The sequence below is a fragment of the Thalassophryne amazonica genome, chromosome 4 (assembly GCF_902500255.1).
Source record: "Thalassophryne amazonica chromosome 4, fThaAma1.1, whole genome shotgun sequence".
NCBI classification, from domain to species: Eukaryota; Metazoa; Chordata; class Actinopteri; order Batrachoidiformes; family Batrachoididae; genus Thalassophryne; species Thalassophryne amazonica.
Genome location: NC_047106.1, coordinates 117,220,118 through 117,237,205, shown reverse-complemented (window position 1 = coordinate 117,237,205; position 17,088 = coordinate 117,220,118). Strand labels below are relative to the sequence as shown.

General features: G+C 41.1%; 1 protein-coding gene and 1 long non-coding RNA gene across 10 annotated transcripts in view; one reads left to right on the top strand and one right to left on the bottom strand.

Annotated features, from left to right (window-relative positions):
- tenm4 (teneurin transmembrane protein 4) overlaps positions 1 to 17,088 on the bottom strand; it is a 626,167-nt gene that overhangs the window by 582,764 nt on the left and 26,315 nt on the right. The gene's annotated exons all lie outside the window — the stretch shown is intronic.
- On the top strand, positions 3,486 to 16,237 carry LOC117508661. Its single transcript, XR_004560160.1, has 3 exons — positions 3,486 to 3,734; positions 14,131 to 14,133; positions 16,227 to 16,237. It is a non-coding gene; the product is annotated as an uncharacterized LOC117508661 (long non-coding RNA).

Here is a 17,088-nt window from a genome sequence, read left to right as displayed (position 1 = left end):
GCAAATAAATGTTATACAAATGTACATAAATTGACAAAAATATGTAAGGATAAAATAATGAGAGAGCACAGAACATTATAAGAACAATGAATGTACTGTTTAAATGTAAGACAATCATGTTGCTGGTAATGATGTTTAATTGTTGCTTAATGACTTGATGGCCTGTGTTGGAATTGAGGAAACAAATGGATTTCGTTTTGTCTGTTAAAATATTACATTCCTGTTAGAAAGAGTACAGAATACAGGAATTATCATCCTTCTGTTCCTTCTTGTTCAAGAACCATGCCCATGCAAGCAAACAAGGACTTAATAACCTGACATGAATGAAAAGATGTGCTCACATCTTGAACACATCAGCCAGGTACACAGAGGGTCCACGCGTCCAGCTGTCTCTGGCCAATCAGCGCGTGGCGTGCCAAAATACTCCGCGTCGTGTGAACTACAACTCCTGGTTGATGTGACATTTGTCTCAACCAGCTAGCCACTCACATGATCAGACGGATATTTTCAGATACGGCCACCTGGCTGTTGGCTGCCTACGCTGATGGTGTCCTGCACTGTGCACTGAGGCGCAGTTGAATGCATTACAAAAGTGATGTGTTTTTATTTTTCACCATGTCATGACAGCCTGCCAACATATGTGCATTGCGGTGGCTTGTAGAGGGCTGTATGTTCTACATGAGACATTATGTGTTCTCCAGCTGTGAGTTGCAATGGCACAGCGGTCAGGTGTGACATGATGATTGCCTCGCGGGTGACACACACCCCCTGTCCCGAGCAGCAAAGTACTCACATGAATGGGCTAACGGCTCCAGCATGTGGGTCAAACAAGCTGCCTAGACAGGTCTGTCAGTCAGGCTGTTAGTCAGGCTGTCACATGACGGATGGGCCGTGTGGATGTTGCAATTGCATGTCATGTGAGGCACAGCGGGCCAGTAAACTGTTTTATATTTTTCACAATGTCATGATAGTCTGCAGACACATGTGCATCACATTCTTAATGGCATGATATGTGTTCTCCAGCTTTGAGTTGCAATGACACAGCGGTCAGGTGCCACATGATGATCGCCTTGGTGAAAGTGAGTGTGATCATCTGACGGCTTTGTGCACCTGCGTGCGCTGGCATCATTTGATTCCCTTGGATGGGCGCATGGCGGCCATGATCTGACTGCTTCAGTATGTCCACGTGTGCTGGTATCATCTGAATGCCGTGGTGGGCACGCCTGGGCCGTGATCTGAGCTGATGGTGGGGGCTGTCAGCGGGATGTACAGTACAGGCTGCTGCATGGTTGGTGTCCGCACTGCCCAGCGCTGTGATGCTCAGCTGGGTTTTAAATTTTATCTCCGTTGTGTTGTTGTAGGCACGATGCTGGCCAGTGATTCCACCTCCAGCGAGACATACTGGATATGCCATGATGGGTGTTAATGATACATGATGGACACGCTTGCACACCATTCGTGTTGCTTGGAGGGGGACAGACACACTCGCTCACCATGTGTGTTGCTCGGGGGCGGACACAACACACCTTTGAGCTTTCGCCACCTCGACCACACCTCAATAGTGGTGTCTTGCGTGCTACATTTGTGCTGGCCGCACATATGGACCTACATTTTCTAAGTGCCCCACTACTGCTGTTGGAAGTTCATGGGTGGCGCCTCGATTCTGGCAAAGTGTGGGTCGAATGGCCATTTGGTGCCAATCACCCTCATTCGGCCGCTGGTGTGAAGGCTAGCTCGTTCACCACATTCGGCCAGGGTTATGTGTGGCCGATCATTTCATTCAGGTCAGCTGGCAGTGCGACCTCATCTTGACGCTGTGCAATTGGGTTTCCAGCATGAGCGCAACGCAAATTTTTCAAGACTGCTATTCGAAGCCTCCTTCATGCGCCGTTCGGTTTCATTCATGTTATGTGTGAAGGGGCGATGAAGGATTAAGAGTTTATTGACAATACAATTACATGAAGACATTTGCTTTGACTGGTGAAGAAGGAAACAATTAACATGGAGAGATAGAAACCTGCAGATTAAAACATAATGTCTGAGAAATCATGTTTCTGCAAGACTCCACTTATAGTTAAGAAGTCATTTGTAGTTGCAGCTAGGCTCTTCACTGATGCAGTTAGAATCACCCACACTCACAAACGTTTCCCAATATGATATCAATACAGGCGGTCGCATATCGATACATTTACTCAGTGATTTGCTGACACAGTGCAGTGAGCCTCATCGTTTCCCCTAAGGAAGATGTCCCACACAGAGCACCATTTCAGGTGCCTCTTCTCCCTGCAGACATTTGGCAATAACATTCAAATAATACTCCCACACGGTTACAATATACAATGTAATTATTGCAAAATGAAAAAGGAAAGTGTCAGAATTATGATAGGAAAGAACAATAAACAAGAATGACATTCGGAATGTCCCCACAGTACGTTTCCAGTTTACAGCAAAAACATAGCAAATGTCAACATATCAACATAATATGTTGATATACCGATAAAGATGTCAATGCCAGTGTTCTTCGCAGCAACATGCTTCTTTAAATGTAGTAAATGATCCTAATCCTCTCCTGATCCTAAATTAATCCAGATACAAATCACCACTTTGTGAACAGTACAATTATTTGCTGTTGACTGTACAACAGAAGAGCTTAAAATCAGTCCATCTCAATGCAATACACATATTGCTGTCAAGACATTCCTCATACCAGCACAAAAATAAATAAATAAATAAAAATAACCAGCAAAGCATTGCTACTCTCCAAACATATTTAAGTAATTATGCTGTGATCCTAAAAAAAAAACTGTCACCACGGTGTCTCAGTCAGGGTCAATTAGACACAAGTCCTTGCTTTTTCACTTTGTCTCTCTCTTTATTGATTATTTTTATTTATCCACAGACACAGATACACAAAACTTATGTGACGTGCATAAATCCCACAAAGACCATTAAAATGAAAAATGCCTCAGTATGTTTAACCACTGAGATGCAATGAGAGGCTCATGTTTGATGCAGAAAACAAACCTCGTCTGAATAAGTATGACTAATTTACAATAAAAGAAATGTAAACAAAAAAACAGCCACAGAATAACTAGAATACTCTAAAATTTTATGCACAATGTCTATTTAAAAATATCATCAATGGAGGTCAGATTCAACAAAGCAAAAGGAGGAACCTGATTTGTTGAGATGTCTTTACATTTATATTTCCTGCTCTTAAATGCAACAAGACTCTGGTTCCACAGTTCTACAGGTAGAAACATTAATGGCCATTAGTAATTCAGAAGCTTTTAAAAGGAATTCCATCAATTTCTGGAATTTTCCACAATCCACCATGCTGCTCAACGGCTACTATCCGATGGGACCCTGGACATATTGTTTTATGTGCTTCTCTAATACCACGTCAAATCAGGCCAATACTTAAAGCCCCTTCACACACAGCGCCGAATGGGCAAAAGTTGCAAATTTCGAGACACAGACGGGAGGAACAGGCGTTCGGCCAGCCATACGACTGCCGTACAAATGCTGTCCGAAAACCCAGAATGCGTGGAGAAGCTGCAACGAATGATTAGCGCACATTCAGTATGCAGCAGCTCCAGAGTCCAGGTAGCCTGCGCCTGGAACACAGCACGGAACAGGAAGGAATACAAACAAGAAAAAACACAGCACAAAACACCACAATGCGGCAGAATGCAGCAGGAATATGCAGAATGCACCCCCAATGCCGTACGTGGGTGGCAGGGGGACGTGCCAGGACAAGCACTGTGGCCCGCTCGTTGGAAGACCTGCTGTGTCCCACATTACATGTCAGTACATGGGTTGGATGTCTCCCCCATTGCACGTGTGGCCTCTCTCTCTCTTTGCCTCTCTGTCTCTCTCCCACCTCTCTCTCTGAAAATCAACATCCTTGACCCAAAATACATAAACATACCAAACATCAGTTTTTGCGTGATCGAAGTGGCTATTATTATTATTATTAGTATTATTATTATTATTATTATATAGATTGCCCTCTCACCAGACAATGAAGATATTCTCTTTTTTTAAGAGTTTCAAATTATATACTCAGGTCTGTTTTATTTATTTATTTATTTACTTGCTTATTCCAATTTAACAAAAGAAATAAATTGTGTTTTCAAATGGTAATTTAAACATTTGGCAAACACTGTTCTTTTAAGAAATGGAAAGCAAATATATATTTGTCTCTCCCTTTTTCCGAACCGTGGCTTTTGTGATCCGTGACAAACTTGCTAACTAACCAACATAGTTGGCTCCATCTAATCTGAAGTGATTTCAGAGTCAGAGCTCTATTGAGCTGAGTATTCCATTAACTTTAACTAGTAATGACTTCATGACTTTCTTTGCTAACAAAATTTTAACTATTAGAGAAAAAATTACTCATAACCATCCCAAAGACGTATCGTTATCTTTTGCTGCTTTCAGTGATGCCGGTATTTGGTTAGACTCTTTCTCTCCGATTGTTCTGTCTGAGTTATTTTCATTAGTTACTTCATCCAAACCATCAACATGTTTATTAGACCCCATTCCTACCAGGCTGCTCAAGGAAGCCCTACCATTATTTAATGCTTCGATCTTAAATATGATCAATCTATCTTTGTTAGTTGGCTAAGTACCACAGGCTTTTAAGGTGGCAGTAATTAAACCATTACTTAAAAAGCCATCACTTGACCCAGCTATCTTAGCTAATTATAGGCCAATCTCCAACCTTCCTTTTCTCTCAAAAATTCTTGAAAGGGTAGTTGTAAAACAGCTAACTGATCATCTGCAGAGGAATGGTCTATTTGAAGAGTTTCAGTCAGGTTTTAGAATTCATCATAGTACAGAAACAGCATTAGCGAAGGTTACAAATGATCTTCTTATGGCCTTGGACAGTGGACTCATCTCTGTGCTTGTTCTGTTAGACCTCAGTGCTGCTTTTGATACTGTTGACCATAAAATTTTATTACAGAGATTAGAGCATGCCATAGGTATTAAAGGCACTGCGCTGCGGTGGTTTGAATCATATTTGTCTAATAGATTACAATTTGTTCATGTAAATGGGGAATCTTCTTCACAGACTAAAGTTAATTATGGAGTTCCACAAGGTTCTGTGCTAGGACCAATTTTATTCACTTTATATATGCTTCCCTTAGGCAGTATTATTAGACGGTATTGCTTAAATTTCATTGTTACGCAGATGATACCCAGCTTTATCTATCCATGAAGCCAGAGGACACACACCAATTAGCTAAACTGCAGGATTGTCTTACAGACATAAAGACATGGATGACCTCTAATTTCCTGCTTTTAAACTCAGATAAAACTGAAGTTATTGTACTTGGCCCCACAAATCTTAGAAACATGGTGTCTAACCAGATCCTTACTCTGGATGGCATTACCCTGACCTCTAGTAATACTGTGAGAAATCTTGGAGTCATTTTTGATCAGGATATGTCATTCAAAGCGCATATTAAACAAATATGTAGGACTGCTTTTTTGCATTTACGCAATATCTCTAAAATCAGAAAGGTCTTGTCTCAGAGTGATGCTGAAAAACTAATTCATGCATTTATTTCCTCTAGGCTGGACTATTGTAATTCATTATTATCAGGTTGTCCTAAAAGTTCCCTAAAAAGCCTTCAGTTAATTCAAAATGCTGCAGCTAGAGTACTGACGGGGACTAGAAGGAGAGAGCATATCTCACCTATATTGGCCTCTCTTCATTGGCTTCCTGTTAATTCTAGAATAGAATTTAAAATTCTTCTTCTTACTTATAAGGTTTTGAATAATCAGGTCCCATCTTATCTTAGGGACCTCGTAGTACCATATCACCCCAATAGAGCGCTTCGCTCTCAGACTGCAGGCTTACTTGTAGTTCCTAGGGTTTGTAAGAGTAGAATGGGAGGCAGAGCCTTCAGCTTTCAGGCTCCTCTCCTGTGGAACCAGCTCCCAATTCAGATCAGGGAGACAGACACCCTCTCTACTTTTAAGATTAGGCTTAAAACTTTCCTTTTTGCTAAAGCTTATAGTTAGGGCTGGATCAGGTGACCCTGAACCATCCCTTAGTTATGCTGCTATAGACGTAGACTGCTGGGGGGTTCCCATGATGCACTGTTTCTTTCTCTTTTTGCTCTGTATGCACCACTCTGCATTTAATCATTAGTGATCGATCTCTGCTCCCCTCCATAGCATGTCTTTTTCCTGGTTCTCTCCCTCAGCCCCAACCAGTCCCAGCAGAAGACTGCCCCTCCCTGAGCCTGGTTCTGCTGGAGGTTTCTTCCTGTTAAAAGGGAGTTTTTCCTTCCCACTGTAGCCAAGTGCTTGCTCACAGGGGGTCGTTTTGACCGTTGGGGTTTTACATAATTATTGTATGGCCTTGCCTTACAATATAAAGCGCCTTGGGGCAACTGTTTGTTGTGATTTGGCGCTATATAAAAAAAATTGATTGATTGATTGATTGATTTCAATTTTCAATTTATTTTCATTTATATAGTGCCAAATCACAACAGAGATTTCACTGCTCTCAGTCGCTCATACCAGGGCGGTCTGTTTTCAGATGTTCAATTATGACTGCATTTTTAATTTATAGCTTTGTAAAATGTCCTGGACTTTATAAATCTACACTGTTTGTCCTCTGTATGTGTATTTTACACTTCTTCAGGCTGTTTGCCTACTATGAGTGTAACAGTAAGTAAAATTATACTGAAAAATTTCGGTGTAGTCCCTTGGATTCAGCATGCATATGTATCGAACAAATACAGTGTGTGTGAGTGTGTGTGCACTTTTTAACTCCACATTTCTCCTGAGGAATTTTAACAGCTAACTGGTTGTTGTTAGGGCAGCTCGGTGGCTTAGTGGTTAGCACTGTTGCCTCACAGCAAGAAGGTCGTGGGTTCAATTCCCATGGCCTTTCTGTGTAGAGTTTGCATGTTCTCCCCGTGTTTGCGTGGGTTTCCTCCGGATGCTCCAGTTTCCTCCCACATCCAAAGGGTTAGGTGGATTGGAATCTTTAAAAAAAAATTGTCCGTAGGTGTGCGTGTGGGTGTGTCTGTTTGTTTGTCTGTTGGAATGTTGGTTTTCAGCCTTGCCGCTTACGTGTAGAAAGTTCTCCAGATTCTCTGAATCTTCTGATTATATTATGGACTGTACATGAGAGAATCCCTAAATTCCTTGCAATTGAACATTGAGAAACATTGTTCTTAAACTGTTGGACTATTTTTTCACACAGGTGTTCACAAAGTGGTGATCCTCGCCCCATCTTTGCTTGTGAACGGCTGAGCCTTTTGGGGATGCTCTTTTTATACCCAATCACGACACTCACCTGTTTCCAAACAGGTGTTCTTTGAGCATTCATCAACTTTCCCAGTCTTTTGTTGCCCTGTCCCAACTTTTTTGAAATGTGCTGCAGGCATCCATTTCAAAATGAGCAAATTTGTGCACAAAAACAATAAAGTTTATCAATTTGAAGTACAAGTACAAGTTCTACAAGTACCTTGTAGAAGAAGAAAGCAGCTGGTGCAACACAGAAGTAGGTGCTGAAAAGTTTATTAAGGTACTGAAAACATACAAAAGAGACTAAAGTTTCGATGTGCAAATCACATCATCAGACTCTGAGGAAGATTTCCTACCTGGAAATCACTCCTACCTGCTTGCACCGGATTCTTTGTGCTGTACAGAAGCGCGGATAACTCTCCTTTTTGTGTTCTAATAAATATCTTGTCTTTGTGGTCCCAACACATCGTCCAACTTCATTGGAATTGGGGTTGTACTTGCTTAGGGAGAAACATGGCTGGAATAAGGTCTGGAACTCTGGATGCTCAATACCTGGCCCAGCTTCACCAACAAAGAGTTTGGAATAGATGTATTTGTCCTTCTTGACATGATTGTGGGAGAAATTTGGTCAACCACAAGCACAACTCGAGTCCACCGCTTGTACTTTTCAGTGGTTTCAAAGATGGGATAAAGTTTACTACTGCATGTTGGACGACCTCCTAACTCCAATTCATTGGAGTCTGCCTTTTTACAATAGCCAACGTAATCCCATACAGTCCGTTTAGACAGAGGGAAAAGTTCAGTGCAGGCTTCGCCTTCTTCAGCCATGATGCAGAGCGAGCTAACGTTAGCTGCCTGTTTGTAATCAGAGACATAGGTGCATGCCAGGAGGAAGGGCGGCAGCGGCCGCCTCCACTCTGCCTGTCAAGAATTCTCATAACGCGCTCATACCGTAGGGATGGTATAACGGCAAATTTTAGTGGTTTTGATACCGTGGCTTTTTCATACCGCAGTATACCGTGAAACTGGTTATCGGCCCATGTCTTGTTGCATCCATGTGAATGGTAGTAATGGGCGATAGAAGCTACATGTGATATAAACAATACAAAATTGGCCTATGATAGAGATTTTAATTCTATTGCACTATCAGGGTAATGCATGTTAATGGACTGAAGGTGGCAGCTATGCAACAATTAAGATGCCAGCTGCTGTTAACCACCATAGAAGAAGAAGAAGATGTTGATGACGCAATCTACTCGCAACCCACAGAGGTTAGAGCCAGGAAGTGCGACATGGCTGAAAGAGAAACTGAGGAGTTGTTGAAAAAGAGTGGTGCAACATCTATTATTTGGACTTGGTTCGGATTTAAGCCCCCCCGAAAGACACTCTGAAGAGTGTGTGGGGCAACATTTCTGGCTACGAAAGGTAACATGACTACGAATGATGGAGAAACCAAAGATTTTTGAACTACTGAATCAATATGAAGCAATTGTGTTGAAAAGGTTCAGTGTGTCGAAGCATTTGACAGAATTAAATATGGTGTCTTCTGCTGGCCAATCTTCAACACAGCACATGCATGGAACAATAGCGGGCATGATGTCATGAAACAGTAAGGCACTATTATACATGGTCGTACAGAGAGACTACAGTTCAAACCGGAGTCATATTCATTGTATTCTTGTAGATACTTGGCCAATGAAGCCTATTCTGAATCTGATTATGTATGCTTAATAATAAAGGTTCTATGTGCATCTTTAAACTTTTGACTATATTTTTGTTTAAAGACATTAATAATATACTTGTGTTACAATGTGATTGTGGCATCACAATCTGTAACACAGTAACTCTGTTACTGTATGTAACAGAGTTATAAATTGTGAAATGCTTGTGCAACTAGGGACTGTTATGAAAATAGTTGTGCAAAATGAAGGTGATTATTCAAACACAAGATCATTTCAGTGGTGTTCGGCTTGTGTCTATTCCTCTTCTTTGTTACTACCTGTCCAGTTTTGCAGAAGACCCTCTCACATGGCACAAACGTTGCTGGCATATGAAGACAGATTTTGCCCAGCTTGGAAGAGTTGGATAAACAGCAGTTTAGCAGTTTGGCTTTCCTTAGGGTCGATGCAACCTGTTCTGAAATAGTTCTATTATAATTTATATATTGTGATATATTTTGTTATCGCAAGAGGCTGGCAATGTAAATCGCAATACGGATCTTAATAATAATGGATGGTCCATCACAGAGATATCCAAATCTGCATCTTGTTCAAGTAAAGTGCAAACTTTAAAGGGTTTGTGTAGCTTCCGCTCAGCATTCTTTTAGCATATGGCATCAGAATGTCTCTCTATTTTCTGCCTCAGTTCTGACCTAATGATTACACTGAATGCATAACATTACAAATGACACAAAGCCTGTAATTTCAATAGTCAGTTAAACAACATTACTCAACTGCTGTCTACTTCTGCTGGGTGGCACATTTGGAACTGCATGCTGAGAGAAATATTCATTGACCTCTTCAGTGTCACAGCTTGATCTTTTGTATTTAACTGTCATAAGTACGGCTGCCACAATTAATCGATTAATCACAATTACGTCAACTATCAAAATAGTCAGCGAATAAGTTAATAATCAAAGTCATTGTTATTTTTTAAGGTTTGTTTTTCTCTCAAAACTGCTGCTGTATCTTCCACTGCCTTGCTGTCCTTGATGCACATGTGCAGTAATGGCAATCCAGGTCAGCCCTGATGTCACCGGAAAAGTTATGCCCAAACAATGTCATGGCTAGCCAGCAACAAAGCTCAAAAGCTTGGGAGCATTTTATCCAAATTAAAGAGAATAACATGAAATGCAAAATCTGCAAGACAGAACTTCCCTTCCATGGCAGTACAACAGTGATGCAGGAGCATCTGAGAAGGAAGCAGGTTGTGGCTCATTCTGACAAAGCGAGAGCTGTCTCGGTAAGCTCATTGGCTGGTTAGGCGCTAACATTAATGAACTACTTACTTATCTATAAACGTTAACATTAACGATGACGATTTCATTAGCCTTAGCACACACATGAAAATTCAGTAAGGTATATCTTATATACGAGGTCTATTAGAAAAGTATCCGACCTTATTATTTTTTTCAAAAACCATATGGATTTGAATCACGTGTGATTGCGTCAGACAAGCTTGAACCCTTGTGCGCATGCGTGAGTTTTTCCACGCCTGTCGGTTGCGTCATTCGCCTATGAGCAGGCTTTGAGTGAGGAGTGGTCCACCCCCTCGGCGGATTTTCATTGTCAGGAAATGGCGGAATGATTTGAGCTTTTTTTTCCATCAGAATTTTTTCAGAAACTGTTAGAGACTGACAGCTGGAAACCATTCGAAAAATTTATCTGGCTTTCGGTGAAAATTTTACGGGCTTCACAGAGAATAAGGACTGTTACTACAGCTTTAAGGACAGCTTTAAGGACGGCTTTAAGGACGCTCGGCCCCGCGCTCTGTGCCGCTATTGAGAGCCACAAACCACCCGATCATTTCTAAACAGATGGCACTGTGGATCCAAGACCATCGTGTGCACTTTCTCTAGTTATCACAAGAGCTGGACATCAGCCATTTTCCGGCAGATTTCACTTTTAACAAGAGATTTTGTCATGGAAAGCCGCACGGAGGCTTCGCGTGTCACGACCGATTTGCTGATGGAGTGAGACAAAGGAACACCTCCGTTTTGGTCTCACACGACGGCTTTGAGATGGCGTTCAGACAGCTGTCGGTGGTTTTTCCATCAAGTGATAATCCGAGAAATTGTGGATGTGCCTGGACATGCCAGAACATGTCCCGTGAGGCTTCATCACGGAGTTGCTGTGCGCCATGCGGCACCGCCACGACGCGCAAAGCCTCCGCTCCTCTTTCCATGACAAAAACTCCTGTAACAGTGGAATGTGCCGTTCATTTCCAAACTGGATGCTGTGTTTTATCCGGGACGTCGTCTGACTAGCACAGTAATTGTGAAAAGACGTGGACATCAGCACTTTTTCGGCACATTGAGACAGACATGCAGAGGAATTCCGCGTGTCGCGGCGGTGCCGCATGGCGCAAAGCAACGCCGTGATGAAGCCTCAGGGGACATGTTCTGGCATGTCCAGGCACATCCACAATTTCTCGGATAATCACTCGATGGAAAAACCACCGACAGCTTATTCTCTGTGAAGCCCGTAAAATTTTCACCGAAAGCCAGATAAATTTTTCGAATGGTTTCCAGCTACCAGTCTCTAACAGTTTCTGAAAAAATTCTCATGGAAAAAAAGTCCAAATCATTCCGCCATTTCCTGACAATGAAAATCCGCCGAGGGGGTGGACCACTCCTCACTCAAAGCCTGCTCACAGACGAATGACGCAACCGACAGGCGTGGAAAAACTCACGCATGCGCATGAGGGTTCAAGCTTGTCTGATGCAATCACACGTGATTCAAATCCATATGGTTTTTGAAAAAAATAAGGTCGGATACTTTTCTAATAGACCTCGTATTATATTACAATTCTAAGGTGGAACTATGCCAGTATACAAAGTTATATCTAAATATCTAAAAAGGAAGAGTAAAATAGGAGAGTAGAAAAGAGTAGAGTAGAGCCACTTAGGTGCCTGGTCTTGAGAACCAGGGATGGTGTTTGCTGTAACGTTATAACAGCAATGTCATGTTTGAATAGGAAATGTGACAATGCTAATATTTTATAACACTATGTTACAGTGGTAAAATAATACGTTTCTCTTCAATGGATGACTTTGTTACTAAGTAAAAGTTGAATGAACTATCATCTTAATTGTCTTTATTTTTAGTTAGCACATAACTTAAACACTTCAAGCTTCAAGCTAATGATGGTTATATAAGAACAGCTGCATGCTGGTGCATTAAGCCGCAATTTACATATGATCCAATTAATCGACTAATCGCAAAAATAATCGGTGACTAGTCAATTATCAAAAAAATCGTTTGTGGCAGCACTAGTCATGAGTAATTGATGGTTTCCATCAATCATAAACACACCACAAATAATTAGTCTAGTCAAATATTACTACTCACTGAGTTACCTTGATTCTTGTTACACACACAGTATCCTAGTATTTAAGATAGGTGTGACAAAGTTTTGAAAAAGGGGCCATTATACAGTATGTCAGACAATAATTAAAGAGAATAACAAATCAAATCACCAACTGCTACTGCATGTCAAAGGGTCCTTGGCAAAATCCCAAAACTGCTTAATTTCAAGGCACATAGTTAGATGATGATTATGATTTTTCACAGGAGATGCTTTCAAGTGGAAGTTCAATAGTTTTCAACCTGGAATCTGTTTTTATAAGTTGTGGGGTTCAACTTCACACACAGGACAAAAATGGACTTTTTAAAGAGTAATTAATTGAACAAACACTGTCAAGGACTAACAGGCTACATAATGAAATTGCAAGTGGTGCGCTAAAAACATTCAGCAACCCTCTTGTTGTCACCACTAAACAGGTAAAAATGTCATTAGAAGTATCTTGTAGCATGGAGAGAATCCATGTGGATGTAAATGTGTGCACATTTACCTTACCAAATATTAAGAAATTTTTAAAAGAACCAAGTACACAGTAAACTGCTTCTCATCCTTGTAGCCATCCGGTGGTGTGGCTGTCCACTGAGTCATTACAAGTTGATTATCAATGAGTGGCTTGGCATAAAGGAATGCTCTGTGGGTTACTGAGAATGTTTTTAGCCAGCCAGTGCAAACTAAATCAATACTGCACTGGTTATATAATCACCTCGAATGAAAAGATGAACCCAGTGACTTCTAAAAATAGAGTCAAGGTTGAAAAATGTCAAACTTCCCCTAAAATGATGTCATTAAAAATATCATGGCTCACAACATATTTACACTGAATGACACTGACAGTTTTCCACGACATCCAGTGGTGGGAACAGCTAACCAAAAAGTTAGCTTCAATAACCATTAATCAGATAATTGAGAAGTTATCTTTTATGATGATACACTGATAAACTGCTAAAAAATGTATCTTTATTACAGATAACCGATGATCAATAACTTTTAGTATTGATTCGGACGCGGCCACATCAGATTACACTGTCTGCTTCTGATAAACAATTTTCACTTTAAGATCCACGGGGTCTGCTGGGTAAATTCAAGGATCACAGACACACAAGAACGCATGAAAAGTGAATGCATAAAAAATAAAACCCCAAACACTGTCATCATCTTTCAAAAGCAGTAAAACACATCATTAGAAGTCACAGTTTATCTCAGTATTAGATACACCATCATTTCCAAACTAAAAGCTGCTGCTTTTTTCACACGCTTTCAACCCTGCGGCTTAACCAACTGAAATACGTCCATTAATGCATTGATTGGCAGAATAAAAGACACGTAGTAAGTATAAATTCTTACCTGTTAGTTTCAGTGGGATTCATTTGAAAAAATAATTATCCGAAGATTATCCAAAATGGTCTAAACAGTGAAGAAATGTCCCAGTTTGTACACAGCTGCTCCGTGAGAGCTCCTCTCTCCTACCGAGTCTTACCGATACCGTCAGCCACAAAGAAATAAAATAAAATGATGTTAAAATTAGTCCGTTTTTGTTTTGTGTTGTTTGCGTTGTGGCTGCTGACTGATCGCGGAGATTTTACAAAACCTTAACTCCTGGCGGCCAGTCATTTGTTTAGATGCAATGAAATAAGACAGTGTCCTTTAGCTATTTAAACAATTCTTTTTGCATGATCTGTGATGGATTTGCAGCAGATTTCCAAGGGACAACACTTTAACGTCCAAAGTGAACCTGAACTGCACTAACCACAATGCTCCCTGCGTCAACCGGCCAAGCACGTTCTGCGCTTAATGATGATGTCATCAGCAAGTGACAGCCAGTCTGCCATAAATATATACACAACAAAATGTTTGATTTTAGGGTTTACAAACGCTTTTGACCGTTAAATTTTGCTCACTTTACTAGCAAAAAAAATGTTATCAGACTGAAAGTTATCGGAACTGTATTTATCAGAAGATAATTGGTCACATGATGGTTTCAAAACTTATCTGAAAAGCTAATCCGCTATCAATATATTATCTTCGATAATTATCTGCTATCGGATTAGCTGAATTGTGTCCACCACTGACTACATCTTAATTACAGTTCACAGTACATAACATGCTATACGACAGGCTGTATCAGCCTCTAGTAAGCCACGACCAACCTGTCATTTGAGCCCCATCCAGCCTCGAATGGCTCGTGTCGCCACATAAGATCCACGTCAAGCCACATATGATACATATAGTGCCATGTAATGCGACAATGACGCACTTTTAAGCATGGGTTTGGTCCAAACCTCCAGCCCTCCCACATTTGGTCCCTTTAAAGTGTGGGTTTTCAATTCACAGCATCCATTCAAGATGTTGTCACACAGTCTGGCCAGTGTGTACGGTGCTCCAGGCTTCTGTTCACCTGTGTTCCAGAGTCATTAAATGCACCAGAGCAGCTAGAACCGAACCACATGTTCCTGTACAGTCGCCTCTGCGCTTCTTCTCGCTGGATTTATTTCTTCCGCGGCTTTACAGTCATTTTTACACCGTGATCAAACTTTTAACTTTGTGTTTGTCCATTAATGTCTGCAAAATCGCTCTTTTGCGAGCTTGTGTTCTGAGTAAATGCTCATCTTGAGCGCGAGCCATTGCATCGGCATGCTCAGAGTGCGCCTTGTCTGATCCATTATAACAAGATATTAAATCTATCAGAAACATACTTTTATAGCTGTTTATAAAGAAGGAATGAACATGCAACTGTTTTACCAAGCTATTACAATGTAAACATTACAAATAATTACCTTTTAGGCCAGGGGTGGGCAACGAGGGCCGAGACGCTGCAGGTTTTCCTTGCAACCAATCACCTCAGCAGGTGGGTTTGCTGATGAGCTTCTCCCATGAACATAAACACCTGATCGTCAATTAAATAACTTGCTGAGGTGATTGGTAGCAAGGAAAACATGCAGTGTCTCAGCCCTTCATGGCACATGATTGTCCACCCCTGTTTTAGGCTGTTCCAAATATGTTCTCCACCTCAGTGCACGAGACAGAGACAGGAAAAAAGCTCCAAATGTCCTCTGTGATTCCAGGAGTGATTAGAGGTGTTTTCAACATCCAAGCTCTGACAGAAAATGATTAATCTGCTACAAAATAATTATTTTATAAGCAGCGTCTGGCAAACAAAGCAGGTGGGATTGTAGTGCGCAAGAGGGCTGAGCCAAAATAGCCTGTTCTGTCCTCATAGCTGCAAGGTGCTCGGATAGTCTTCGTAGTACCCCATACACAAACTGCCCCACACTGTTGTTGCTAAATTTTGAACTTCTTGAAATTAGCGCCACGCTCAAGAATGAGCCTCATTAGCCGAATATTCTGCCTTGAAGAGCCTCTCAGAGCCACTATTCTCCCACGATTGTTGAATAACTGGACTCTGGACAACATGGCTCATTATTCATCTTTCATTATTCGGTGGGACCAGAGCTTTAGCACATATGCAGTGATCAACTCTTTGGAGAGTGGCTGACAAATCATTGTTCAAATGTAGGTTATGATGGCACTACCATAGAGCTGAAAAAAACACTAGAGTGGACATAGTTGTTCAGGAAAGTGGTAAGTTTCAATGGTCTCAGAGGAAGCCCTGCTGAAAGAAAAAAAAATGCTACAGCTCCTTGACTGGCCATTTGACGCTGCCTCCAAAATACTTTCCCATTCTTGTCCAGGTTAAAATGTCCAACTTTAGAGTAGAAAAAAATAAACATGTTTACAACCTGGCACAAAAAAATGTTTTTGCTGTCTATAGCAACTTTTTTAACCCCTTAGTCCAGCTCACCTTCCTCTTTTTGCCATCATTCAGCCACACTTATCCAGCCCGAATGACAATCCAATATCCAGATCCTGGTGAGTCAATGTCTTGCTTGCTCCTGTTGTACAGCTTGATGTCATCCATGTGCAGGAGGTGACTGATGGTTACTCCACTCCTGAATTGATTTCTGTACCCACTCTTGGTGATGAGTTGGTTGAGGCCTATGCAGAAAAAGAAGCAGGGACAGTCCATAACCTTGGTATATTCCACACCTGATGGTGGCGTGTGCGACTGTCTTGGAGTTGGCCTCCAGTGATGTCTTCTGCAGTCCCACTGAGTTCCTGATGAAGGTTATCAGTGCACTGTTAACCTGATGAGGGGCTCATTGTTGTTGCCCACCAACGGAGTCTTGAACTCTATTTTCAAAGTAATGGCTGAATATTTAGATCATTGTGAATGTATAAAGGATCCATTTGAATAAGGAGAACACTTTTTCCTTCCTACCACACCTGAACTCTGAGGACCTTTCAATTTAAGACTACTGTATTTATTAGTGTATCATACAAAAAGGTATTTAATATACAACACTCAGTATGGGCAGTGAAATCCTGGGAAAATGTGTTTCATTTATGTTTCATTGTTTTCTTACTTTGTACCAAGGTAGCATTTAGTTCTTGTAGCCAAAGTGCACCTTAATATTAAGGTTTGATGAAATTAGGAAAAAGTGCACAACTATTGCTGCAGAGAAAGAAACTAATTAAATTTTCCTCACAATTCACACTTTCCTTTTCACATAGCAACATATTTCTTTTCTTCAGTCATGATGACGTGCATAATGTTTTTCTCAATATTCCAATGGGACTCAACACAAGAAGGCTCCAGTCCATGTCAGCTGCTAAGAACCTGTTTGGAATGGTACCAGGAAAGCATTTGCACCTGAAACTACTTCTTGGTCCTTGACA